Consider the following 12456-nt stretch of genomic DNA (forward strand, 5'->3'; position numbering starts at 1 on the left):
AAACAGCCTTATTCAAAAAGAATACAAATCAAAGCACTCCAGCACTTATATTCATGCAAATACCAAAGAAAAGAAACCATATAACTTACTATCTGATCTCTTTGTCCTTACACTTAGAAACAGAAGATTAGAAAGCAGAAACTACTTCTCCAAAGCTCAGAGAAAGCAGGCAGACAGAAAACAAAGACCTCAGACACAAAATTCCCTCCACCCAAAGTTGAAAAAATCCGGTTTCCTGATTGGTCCTCTGGTCAGGTGCTTCAGGTGAAAGAGACATTAACTCTTAGCTATCTGTTTATGACAGGCGGGCAGGTTGCGATGGCCTGGACATTGCCCACCAGGGGTTTTACCTGTCCATTTCCGATAGCGTATCCCAGGTAGGTGGTTTCTTGCCAGCCGATACAACATTTATTAGGTTTGGCCATTAACCCGGCTTCCCGCAAGGACCTCAGGACGGTGGCGACCCTCTCGAGGTGGTTCTCCCACTGGCGACTGTAAATTACCACGTCATCCAGATAGGCCTCCGCATAGTCCTGATGGAGTTGGAGAAGGCGGTCCAGCATGCGCTGAAACGTGGCAGGGGCCTCATGAAGGCCAAACGGGATTTGAGTAAATTGGTATAGGCCTGTAGGAGTGGCGAACGCGGTCTTCTCCCTGGAGGCTGGTTTGAGGGGGATCTGCCAGTACCCCCTGCTTAGGTCAAGGGTGGTGATATACCGGGCCTCTCCTAATCGGGCCAACAGTTCATCTATTCGGGGCATGGGATATGCATCGAACTTGGAGATGGCATTAACGCGTCTGAAGTCAATGCAAAACCGTTGTGAGCCATCAGGCTTCACTACCAGGACTACTGGGCTCCTCCACTTGCTTTGCGAGGGTTCAATCACCCCCAAGTCTAGCATAGCCCATACCTCCTCGTCAACGACCCATCTCCTGTGATACAGCAAGGGCCTGGTCGCACCCTGCATCACCACCCCAGGCTCAGTCTGAATTCTATAATAGACCAGGGAGGTGTATCCCGGTTGGGCTGTAAAAGTGCGGGAGAAAGCTTGAAGGAGGCACTGGGTCTGTCTGAGTTGTTCCTCCATCAGCGTCTCCCCAAGCTGGGGTCCCCCCGGGTCCTCGGTAGGGGTTACCTGGAGTCCAAGCTCGGGTTCCGGTGGGTAGGGGTTGATCAAAAGACCCTCTTGTTCCCGCCAGGGTTTGAGACGGTTGATGTGGTACTGCTGTTTCTTCTTTCGCCGGTCAGGCTGATGGATCTCATATGTAACCGGGCCCACCTTTCGAACCACCTCATACGGCCCTTGTCACTGAGCCAGGATCTTTGATTCGCTGGAGGGAAGGAGGAGTAAGACCCGATCTCCGGGTTGAAAGTCGCGTGTCTGTGCATCCCGGTTGTAGGTCTGGGCCTGCGTTTCTTGAGCAGCTTTCAAGTTCTCTCGCATCAAGGCTCCAGCCTGTTTAAGACGCTCCTGGAGCTGGAGCACATATTTTAAGAGGCCCTGGGGGGGTAATGGGGTTTGCTCCCACGTTTCCCTCATCAGATCCAATAGGCCCTGGGGCCGGCGGCTGTACAGCAGTTCAAACGGCGAGAACTTGGTCGACAACTGGGGGACCTCCCGTACCGCCAAGAGCAAGGGTGGAATTAGCTGGTCCCATTGGCAGAGGTCTTCCTGGGGGAATCTCCGCAGGATTTCCTTCATGGTCCAGTTGAACCTTTCAACTAACCCATCGGTCTCGGGATGATAGACCGACATCCGCAGTTGCTTGATTCCCAGTAGTCCACACACTTGCTATAACAGCCATGAGGTAAAATTAGTCCCCTGGTCCGTGAGGACCTCCCGGGGCAGGCCGATGTGGGCAAATACTTTCACCAGCTCCCCTGCGATGGTGCAGGCTGTGATGTTCCGGAGGGGTATTGCCTCGGGGAACCAGGTAGCATAGTCTAGCATCACTAGGATGTACTGAAACCCCGCAGTGCTCTTGGGGAGGGGCCCCACCAGGTCCATGGCCATGCGCTCGAAGGGGGTCTCGATTAATGGCATGGTGTCCAGGGGCGCCATGGCAGTTCATGCCGGGGCGGCCAACTGGCAGTCTGGGCAGGAGTTGCAATAGTTCTTTACCTCTTGGTGTATCCCCGGCCAGAAGAAGTGCCTCAGTATCCAGGATAAAGTCTTTTCGTGACCCAGGTGTCCGGCTGCCGGGATGTCATGGGCCAGCTTCATAACACCGCGACGATGGCCACCCGCTCAAACGTGATGAGAAAGGCTCCAGGGTTATCGCCGGGCCCATCTTCATCAGCCAGTTCGGGGAGGTGGGCCATGGGTCCCCAGCTGTGCCTCCCGGCTGGGGTTCCCAAGGTCGGGACAGTGCCGCCGCAAGCTGCTGGATACATTGCCGCTGGAAATCCTGGTGCTGGGTGACCAGGTCCTAAACCAGCTGGTGCAGTTGGGTTCCTAGCTGCTCAACGACCTGTTGTTGCTCTTGGAGCTGGGTGGCCTGCTGCTCCTGTTGCTGCTGCGACTGGGCCGCCTGCTCTCGCTCCTGGTTCTCTGTCACAAGAGCGAAGAGTTGTGACAGATCCATCTCTCAGGAGGGAGGTCTCTCTCCCCTAGCCCCCTTTTCACCGGTGTTGAGAGCCTGCGCCCACATCCTGGGCGGAACGCCTCAGAGAAGGCACCACATGTAAGGGTCCGTGTGGGGGCTCGGCCCTCTTGGGCGCGCTGTGAGCCAGGCCATCTCGCTACATGAGTTGGGTGAGTTGTCGCCTTAGCCTGGTGAAGCAGAAAACAGTCAGGAGCTCAGGCCCTCAGGCTGGGGCTGAGCAAACAAACAGGATAGAAGCCCGGGCCCTTGGGCAGGGCGGGGCAACAAGCAGTTCAGGGCTCAGTCCTTTAGGCAGGGACTGAGCAAACAAATAGTCTATTAGCCCGGGCCCTTGGGCAGGGCAGGGCAACAAGCAGTTCAGGGCTCAGGCCCTTCTCAGCCCAGCAAGAGGGGGAGTCTGGCACCCCTGGAAGGGTGGCAGGGGGGACGCAGGCCCTCCCACTCCACTGTGTCCCAGCCCGGGGCCCTAGCAATGGCAGGCAGTCTGCTGCTGTGTCAGTGGGGATCCTGACTGCAACACACTGACATTGGTTTGGGGTCTCCTGGAGCCAGACTAGGGTTGGCTAACCCTGGGCCACTTCCAATCTCCCCCCCCTGTTGGTACCTGTGTATCACCCGCTTCTTCCACGGTGTCCCACACCATGGACTCCTCCGGATACTGAGCGCTGGGTAAGTGGGGCTGGTCCTCGGGATACCGGGCGCAGGGATGTTCAAGTAGCTTCTCAGGATATCGAGCGAAGGGCAGGCTCGGCCAGTCCTCCTCCAGGTAGCGAGCATGAGGCAAGTGTTCCTCAGGGTAGTGAGCATGGGGCAGACTCAGCCAGTGCTCCTCAGGGTAGCAAGCACGAGGCAGGCTTGGCCATTGTTCCTCAGGGTAGCGAGCGCGAGGCAGGCTCGGTCAGTGCTCCTCAGGGTAGCGAGCACGGGGCAGACTCAGCCAGTGCTCCGCAGGGTAGCGAGCACAGGGCAGGCTCGGCCAGTGCCCCTCAGGGTAGCAAGCACAAGGCAGGCTTGGCCATTGTTCCTCAGGGTAGCGAGCGTGAGGCAGGCTCGGTCAGTGCTCCTCAGGGTAGCGAGCGCGAGGCAGGCTCGGCCAGTGCTCCTCAGGGTAGCGAGCACGGGGCAGGCTCGGCCAGTACTCCTCAGGGTAGCGAGCACGAGGCAGGCTCGGCCAGTCCTCCTCCAGGTAGCGAGCACGAGGCAAGTGTTCCTCAGGGTAGTGAGCATGGGGCAGACTCAGCCAGTGCTCCTCAGGGTAGCGAGCACGGGGCAGACTCGGCCAGTGTTCCTCAGGGTAGCGAGCACGGGGCAGACTCGGCCAGTGCTCCTCAGGGTAGCGAGCACGGGGCAGGTTCAGCCAGTGCTCCTCAGGGTATCGAGCACGGGGCAGGTTCAGCCAGTGCTCCTCAGGGTATCGAGCACGGGGCAGACTCGGCCAGTGCTCCTCAGGGTAGCGAGCACGGGGCAGACTCGGCTCGGCGGGGGCTACGGCACCAGCGTCTGTCCTTTCTGGCAGCCAGCGGCCAACTAAGCGCTGGGGCCGGGCCTTTATACTTCCAGTCCCACCCCTTGACTTCCGGGGGGTGGGAACAGGTGGCGGTGGCTCCGCCCACTTCAGCGTTTGTTCTGGATCGGCCCTCTTGGGCGCAGCTGGGAGCCAGGCCACCTTGCTACACTAACTATCACCATACTGTGCAGCATCTTTCAATGAAAGATCTTGAAAAGTCCTAGCAAAGCAAAGTAATTATGAACATGTCCCCACTATACAGATAGGCAAACAGAGGCACAGGGAGAAGTGTAATTTCCCCCTCCCTCTCTACTTTTCCCAGCTACATAAACAAGCCCTGGCTCAGGGCCCCTTCCCCACCCACCCTGAGAACTGCTGATGAGGAAGGTTTATGGCAACAAATTGGTGCAGAGAAATGCATCATGTGTAATGCAATGAGTAATAGATATGGATGGGTTTACTAACAGTGGGTGTTTCTATTGCTTAATAAGGTTTTTTGGGTGTTGTAGCAGATGTAGGCGTGTACATACTAACCCAGGGGTCGGCAACCTGTGGCTCGCGGCTGGGCCGGGCCAGTTTGTTTACCTGCCGCGTTGCAGGTTCAGCCGATCGTGGCTCCCACTGGCCTCGGTTTGCCGTCGCAGGCCAATGGGGGCTGCGGGAAGCGGTGCAGGCGAGGGATTTGCTGGACGCAGCTTCCTGCCACTACCGTTGGCCTGGGATGGCGACCAGCTGCCAGTGGGAGCCGCGATCGGCCGAACCTGCCAACGCAGCAGGTAAAGAGACTGGCCGGCCTGGCAGGGGGCTTACTCTGGCGTGCCACGTGCCAGAGGCTACCGACCCCTGTACTAACCTAAACAAAACAAGTGCGTTGGAATGAAATCAGAGCTTACTGGACAGTTGGATCCAGGGGAACAAGTATCACAATAAAATAGCCTGTACTCATATCTGCCTCTGGCTCAATCTGCTTTTTTTCTTCTAACAATTGGGACCTTTTGATAGCAACACGCTAGAAATAATAAATAATTATCTCCGTTTAATGCATGGAGAGGCTGTGCCCAAGATCACCAAGTGAATCCGTGGCAGAGCTGGGTCTATTCACTTCCAGCTCCCTGATGTCTGATGACTCTTTATTTCTAGTTAAATGACTTGAGCCTGTCATAGTATAATTCCCAAATCTGGACCTTAGCGTCCAAAATATGGGTACTAGTATGAATTTCCCTAAGCTTAATTACCAGCTTAGATCTGATAGGCTGCCACCAATCAGGACTTATGTAGAGCACCTGATAGACTCTGGTCTCCCCAAACCCTTCCCTGGGGACCCCAAGACCCAGATTCCTTGAGTCTTACAACAAAGGGAAATAAACCATTCCCTTCCTCCTCTTTACCTCCTCCCAGATCTTTCCTGCCCTGGGTACCCTAGGAGATCACCGTGATTCAACTCCGTGAATCTAACACAAAGAGGAAATTTACCTTTCCCTCCCTCAGGGCAATACAGATTCAAGCTCCTTGAATGTGACACAAAGAGGAAACTTATCCTTCTCTTTCCCTTCTCCCCACCAATTCCCTGGTGTACACAGATTCAGTTCCTTTGAGCCTTAACTAGGAGAAAAAAAACAAACAGGTCTTAAAGCAAAGCTTTTAATAAAAAAAAGAAAGAAAAAAGTAAAAGGTTTATCTCTGCAGTTTAGATGGTAAACATTACAGGGTCTTTTAGCTTATAGAAAATGGATAAATAGCCTTATCCAGAAAAAATACAATTTAAACTATTTCCAGCAGGCTACACATTTGCAAATACAGAAAAACAATGTAAAAGCCTATATTGTCTTTCTACCGCTGTACTTACAATTGGAAACAGAAGATTAAAGAGCCTGGAGATTCGTGTGGTCACTCTCAGAGCCCAGAAAGAAAACAGACAAAGAACAAAGAACTCACACCCAAAACTCCCTCCACCCAGATTTGAAAGTATCTTTTCTCCTGATTGGTCCTCTGGTCAGGTGTTTCAGGTCACTGTTTCTTAACCCTTTAAAGGTGAAAGAGACATTAACCCTTAGCTATCTGTTTATGACAGGGCCAAATCCTCCTATGGTGTAAGTGGGTGCCACCCCACTGAAATCAGGGGAGATCTTTTGCACTATATAAACCAGTGGAGAGAGAGCACTAGGCCTTTGTGCTGCTGCATGGACTGTACAAGCCTGATGTGAGAGAGACTAGCCCTTCCTGCTGCCTCAGTTTCCTCATTTGTAAAAGGGGGATACTTCCTGGGAGTAATATGCAATAGTCTGTGAAGCACCAATCAACAGTGAACTCTGTGTCCATGTGTCACCATGCCTCAGTGGGACACAGCTGAGGATGCCAAATTCAGGACCAACTGCTGAGAAATAGGGCAGATTCACCCCAAACTGTGGTTATTCTATCATTAAATTATACCAAGTCAGTAACAAGAGGAAACTTCTGTCTCACCACCCTGGCTAACAGAAACCAAAAAAACAGTCTCCTTAGGCATCCCAGCCCTTGGCTCACCGCTGGGACACTGGAGTGTATGATGAGGGGTTACTGAAAGCTGGTTTAATCAGATACAGGCTCCTTCCAATCCCAAGAGTTCAGTGGCATAGCCAGGCCATATAGAACTCAGATCTTACTCAATGATCACACAGCTCCCAATCCTTTAGCAATTAAAAACTAAAGGGTTAATAAGAAAAGAAAAGAAGAGCTATAAATGGTTAACAGATCAGATACATTCAAGTGATTTTTCAGTGTGCAGAGATCAGGACCACAGCAGTGATGGAATAAACTGCTAGCTTGCAAGTCTCCCTGGAACCACCTGATCAGGTTGGGGGTTATCAGTCCTTGTTCAGAACTTCCTTGTTAGAAATCCAGTCCAGAGAAATGTGGCAGGAAATGAAGACAAGATGGAAATGTCTTGGGGGTCCTTCTATATCCTCTGCTCTGTGCATGGAATTTTACTGTCCCATACAAAGCTCACAGCCCCTGGAAAGTTCATGGAAAGTTACTGGCCCAAGTTGGATTCCAGGGTCACATGAGCATGTCACATGTCCTTAAGTGCTTTGATGACCCACAAGGGCAGCCATTGCCCAAATTCTTGCTGAGGTGTGTTTTTTCTACAGCCCGTTGTGAGAGCTAAGTGTCCTGGAAGGCCATCAACACAGATCTTTCTGGCCTTCATGTAAATGCTATCCGTGTGGTGTTACCCAAGCATACAACACAGGTATAAGATACAAGTCTATGGCCAATAACACTGCTCTACAGCCAAAATGCTTCTGAAATAAATGTAGTCCAACTCTACTAATTCTGGGTCACTGAGAACGAAAATGATGCTTTAAATTGTTGATTGGCTCTAGTTTTCAAGATATGCTATTGGATCAGTATATACGACACTTGACTTGGGAATGGCGGAGGATAAGTGAGTTATAAAGGGAAGGGATCTCAATTTAAACCAGAAATGACTAAAATACATCTTTGACTGGATCTATGAATAAATCTGTAACTGGGTTTGGACAGTACTTGCTTTTGAGGCAAAACAATGAATGATGCAATCTGAAGCTGGTATTGCATCATACATGATATTAATTGCATCATGTTATTCCTAGAAGTCATGGATGATGCAATCATAACGAAGCTTACATCACTCTGCTGAACAAATTGCCCTATATCAGCTCTAGAAATCATACAGTGTCATGCTCTCTTCTTTGTCAGTGTTTGATTTTGCAAAGGAACACATTTCTGTTTAGCCAAAGTGAGCAGAGATGCCTTGTACTTGTGTGAACAGTGCAGATAACTTCTGCTATGTTTGTGGTGAAGTAACTTTTGCATCACAAAAGCACAGTATAACCACTCTGGTTAAGAAAGCCTATCACCTTTATTTTGGCTGCAAAATTGGAGATCAGGACAAGAGGTGGGCCTCACACATAAGCTGCAACAGGTGTGCAACAAATCTTCACCAGTGGTTGAACAGGAAAAGGAAATCTATGCCTTTTGCAGTGCCAATGATTTGGAGAGAGCCAACAGATCATGCCAGCAATTGTTACTTCTGCATGGTGTCTCCAGTTGGGAAAGGTGTGTCAAAGAAGAAAAAGTGGACTGTGCATTATCCAAACATTCCATCAGCTATACGCCCAGTACCCCACGGAGAAGGACTGCCAGTTCCTGATTCACCAGAATCATTCTCACTTGAGTCAGACGAGGAAGAGGAAGAGGATGAAACTTCTGGTCCTGAACCATCAATGTCACAGGACCCACATTTTCTCCCATCTTCCTCCTCTGAACCACACCTCATAACACAAGGTGAACTGAATGACCTTGTGAGGGATTTGGAACTACCCAAGAGTAAGGCAGAGCTGTTGGGCTCCAGATTACAGCAGTGGAATCTCCTGGCAGGTGATGTTAGGGTTTCCATGTTCCGTGACTGTCAAAGGATCTTGTCCCATTCCCCTGCTCCTATCCCTGTTACCACCTCTATCCCTGTTGTTAACCCCAGGGTGTAACAACATAATCCAATAAAACCCAATGGCCAAAACCTTCACATCTTAGTAACCTACTGAATTACTGTTCAAAATACATATATTTTAAACTCCAAAATATTTCATATTAGCGGGTGGTTAAGTAAAAAACAAATAAAATAGCAGTAATAGCACCAAAGGCTTTCTCTCCAAATATGCCCCAAAATGCACAACTGTATGGTTCTATAAAAGTCCATACTGGGGTAAATATAATGGCCTCCCCTAAACTCTTCAGTGTAACAAATAAAGTAGGCCCTTACTGTTATTTAATCACCCAATTGGTAAATAAGCAAACATACCCAAAGGGCTTGCTCCACCACAGAAATGTATGCCTGTACTGGATTGCTCCCAGTAACTAATAATTTAACCTATTGCAACATGTTCCTTCCTATGCGTTTAATGCTGCTGCCTTCCAAAAAAATGTGCTATTATTCAGTCAGCAAATATGCTACAAGCCTTCTCAAAAACAAAATGTGTTAACATTTCAATAAACCCTACTCAACGCTACTCTAAAAACTGTCAGGTTCACACTGCCCTTATCTGGCTTCCAGGTTACCTCTATATACCCTAATTGCTCAAAAAAAGCCACTATTAGGTTAGCACAGCAGAGGGCCTGGGCTTCCCCTAAAAATAAAAAAAAGCTTGGCCAAACACCTATGGGATGGTGCCAAAAGCATGGCTGCTGTTTGAAACATTGACATGCTACGAGGAGAGAGAGAAGACAGGTCATAAAGGGATAAGCTACTGAATTTACAAATATGGCTTTTGGGGAGAAGCTAAGGCAGCACATAATTTCCAAACATCCCGTGAATATGATCAATATTATGATTAATAGGACTAATATTTTTACAACATGAGCAATATAACCAAGAAGTGAATAAGTGTCCATTAGGCTTGTCCGAAGGGCACAGGCAATAGCAGTTCAAGCACAATCAGCAGGTAGTTCAGTAGCCAGGTGGAAGGCATTCATTCTTCAAATGAATTCTTCTTGGCTTCCAAAATCTGCATTCAGAGATGCTCAGCCTGGGCTCCCGGGGTAGCTGTATCACATGGTCCCAATTTATCCAGGTGGTTAGTCCAGTTAGTAGGTATTGTTGGGTGTCCAGTTACATTAAGCCGATGCATAGCTGGTATATGGATCTGATAAGTGAAGTTTCCCAGCTGCAAGGAAAAGTCTCCTGGTCCAAATCCCACCCACTACACACGCCTTCCACCCTCCAGAATCTGGCCATTAAGCACGGCCAATCTCTCCCAGCAAATTTTATTTCCCTGTTCCACCCAGTGCTGAGGGGGTACTGGTTCTGAACACTGCAGGGGTAGTGGTTCCTGTGGCCAGCCCTTCCAGGTACTTCTCTGTCCCACCCATGCAAGACCCATCTGTGGGTAGGATACCTCGGATCCCATTAGAAATCATATGTCATTATTTGTTATTACTACTTGAAAAATGGGTTCTTGGGACCATTTCCACTTACATCCACCCCCAAACCCTGGCTGTAAAAGGATGGCTGAGGTCCATTCTCCTTTAGCCACTCCCCTGATAGTAAGAGTACACCAGCCCAGTGTGCAGTCTGCCAAAATTGTCTGCCAGGTGGCTCTCAAGGGCCAATACACTTTTAATTAATTTGCTACATTGGTACCCTCCAGCCCAGATGGCCATAAACCCCAGGTAGTATCCTGCAAGGGGTATTAGATGGTTGGTGAGGGAGGAGGGTTAGCTCAGTGGTTTGAGCATTAACCTGTTAAACCCATGGTTGTAAGTTCAATTCCTAAAGAGGGCCACTTAAGGATCTGAAGCAAAATTGGTACTTGATCCTGCAAGTAAAGGCAGGAGGCTGGACTTGATGATCTTTCAGGGTCCCTTCCAGCTCTATGAAATAGGCATATAGTATGATACCCTCCAGTGGCTGTATTTGGGTCCCAGATGCTGTGTGTGTGTGCTTTTGAGACACAGCAATGTTCAGGCCTGTGATGGGCTGGATCACAGAAACCCCATGGGAACTGCCACCTGATGTGCCAAGACTACTTCTGCCTCTGCTTTCCTGCCCTGGCAGCTTAGGACTTCAGTGTCCTGCCTGGTTTGAGACAGACTAACTAGCCAGGACAAGGGGGTGTCAGGTGTCCAATTATCAGCAATTAGAAAGGTGGCAACTCTATAAGTTAATGAGTTGTGCACAGATGAATTCCTCAGTTTATCAGGCTTACACAGCACAGTAAGGCAAGGAAAGAGTTGAATGTCTCTTTGACTGGCCAGTCAGTGATTCAGGGAAGGGAGCCCAGCACTGTGTCACCAGTCAACTCAGCACGGAACTTGGTCTGAGAGCCAGAGCACCAGGAGAAAACTTTAGTTTCTTTATAAGTAAAGAGTGGGAGCAGCCTGTCCCGGATCTGTTTGGTCCTCACCCCATAGATGATGGGATTTAGCATGGGGGGCACCAGGAGGTAAACATTGGCCATGAGAACATGGAAATGCAGGGGCACATTGTGGCCAATCTGATGTGTGAGAGAGGAGAAGACAGCTGGGATGTAAAAGGATAAGATGGCACAAAGGTGGGAGCTGCAGGTCCCAAAAGTTTTGAGCCGGGCATCCTTTGTGGGGAGGCTAAGATGGCCCTGAGGATCAGGCCAGCTTCACCACGGCTATGTGCTCACAGTATGAGTGGGGGATGATATTGGTTCTACAATATGGCCACTGCCTCACCAGGAAAGGATGGGGCAGCATGAGCATGAAGCCACGCAGAACCACGGCCAGTTTGATCTTGGCCACCACAGGGTTTGTCAGGATGATGGAATGTCTCAGAGGATCACAGATGGCCACATAACGATCAAAAGCCATGGCCACAAAGATCCCAGACTCCACTGATGTGAAGCAGTGAATGAAATACAGCTGGGTGAGGCAGGCACTGAAATCGATCTCCCTGGAATTGAACCAGAAGATGCTCAGTGTTTTGGGCAGGATGGAAGTAGACAGGATCAGGTCAGTGACAGCCAGCATGCAGATGAAATAGTACATGGGTATATGGAGGCTCAGCTCCATATTTACAATGAACAGGATGCTGATGTTCCCCAAGATGGCTATGGCGTAAGTGGCAGAGAAGGGGATGGAGATCCATACATGGGCCATCTCCAGGCCAGGAATGCCCAGCAGGAGGAAGGTGGAGGAGTTGGTGAAGTCGGTTGTGTTGGAATCTGACATGGAGTAGGGAAGAAGGTATATAACTCTGAGGCAGAACCCTGTAACCAGCATCTAATGTACATTCCCCTGAATTTCTGTCTGTGTTCAGGCTCTAGGGTGATGGCTGCAGTACAAATGCCTGTTGGAGAGACAAAGTTAATATGAGACACAACATGCACTACTGGAGGCTGTTCTCATGGGTGAAGCAGATTAATTGCTCTTCACACACAGGAAGATGACATTTTCATTACTCAGATAAATGAATTGTGAACAACTGACCCTACTAATGTCAATTCCATATTTTATGGTTCTCCAGGCATCAATAATTCCTACACATCTTGGTGTGTAAAATCTTTAAAGGAACCAGCAGGAAACATGAGTTTGGATGCTGGTTATCCATCATTGTTCCTTAGGGCTTGTCTATACAGCGAAGTTTTTTCACCAAAAGGCAGCTTTTGGTGTTAAACAGTGGAGGTGTACACTCTGCAAAGCCACTTTCAATGACTGAACTCCTCTGTTTCATTGAGATTAAAAAACCACCTTGACAAAAGTTGTAAGGCTTTTTAATCTAAAGTTTTGTTACCAAAGTGCCAGTGTAGACACTTGCACTTGATTTTATCACAGTAATAGGCCTTCAGAAGGTATCCCGC

General features: G+C 49.5%; 1 pseudogene; it reads right to left on the minus strand.

Moving 5' to 3' along the window:
* Positions 1-10893: 10893 nt before the first annotated feature.
* On the minus strand, positions 10894-11827 carry LOC115641925 (annotated as a pseudogene).
* Positions 11828-12456: the final 629 nt, after the last annotated feature.

Source organism: Gopherus evgoodei, unplaced genomic scaffold (assembly GCF_007399415.2).
Source record: "Gopherus evgoodei ecotype Sinaloan lineage unplaced genomic scaffold, rGopEvg1_v1.p scaffold_36_arrow_ctg1, whole genome shotgun sequence".
Classification (NCBI taxonomy): Eukaryota; Metazoa; Chordata; order Testudines; family Testudinidae; genus Gopherus; species Gopherus evgoodei.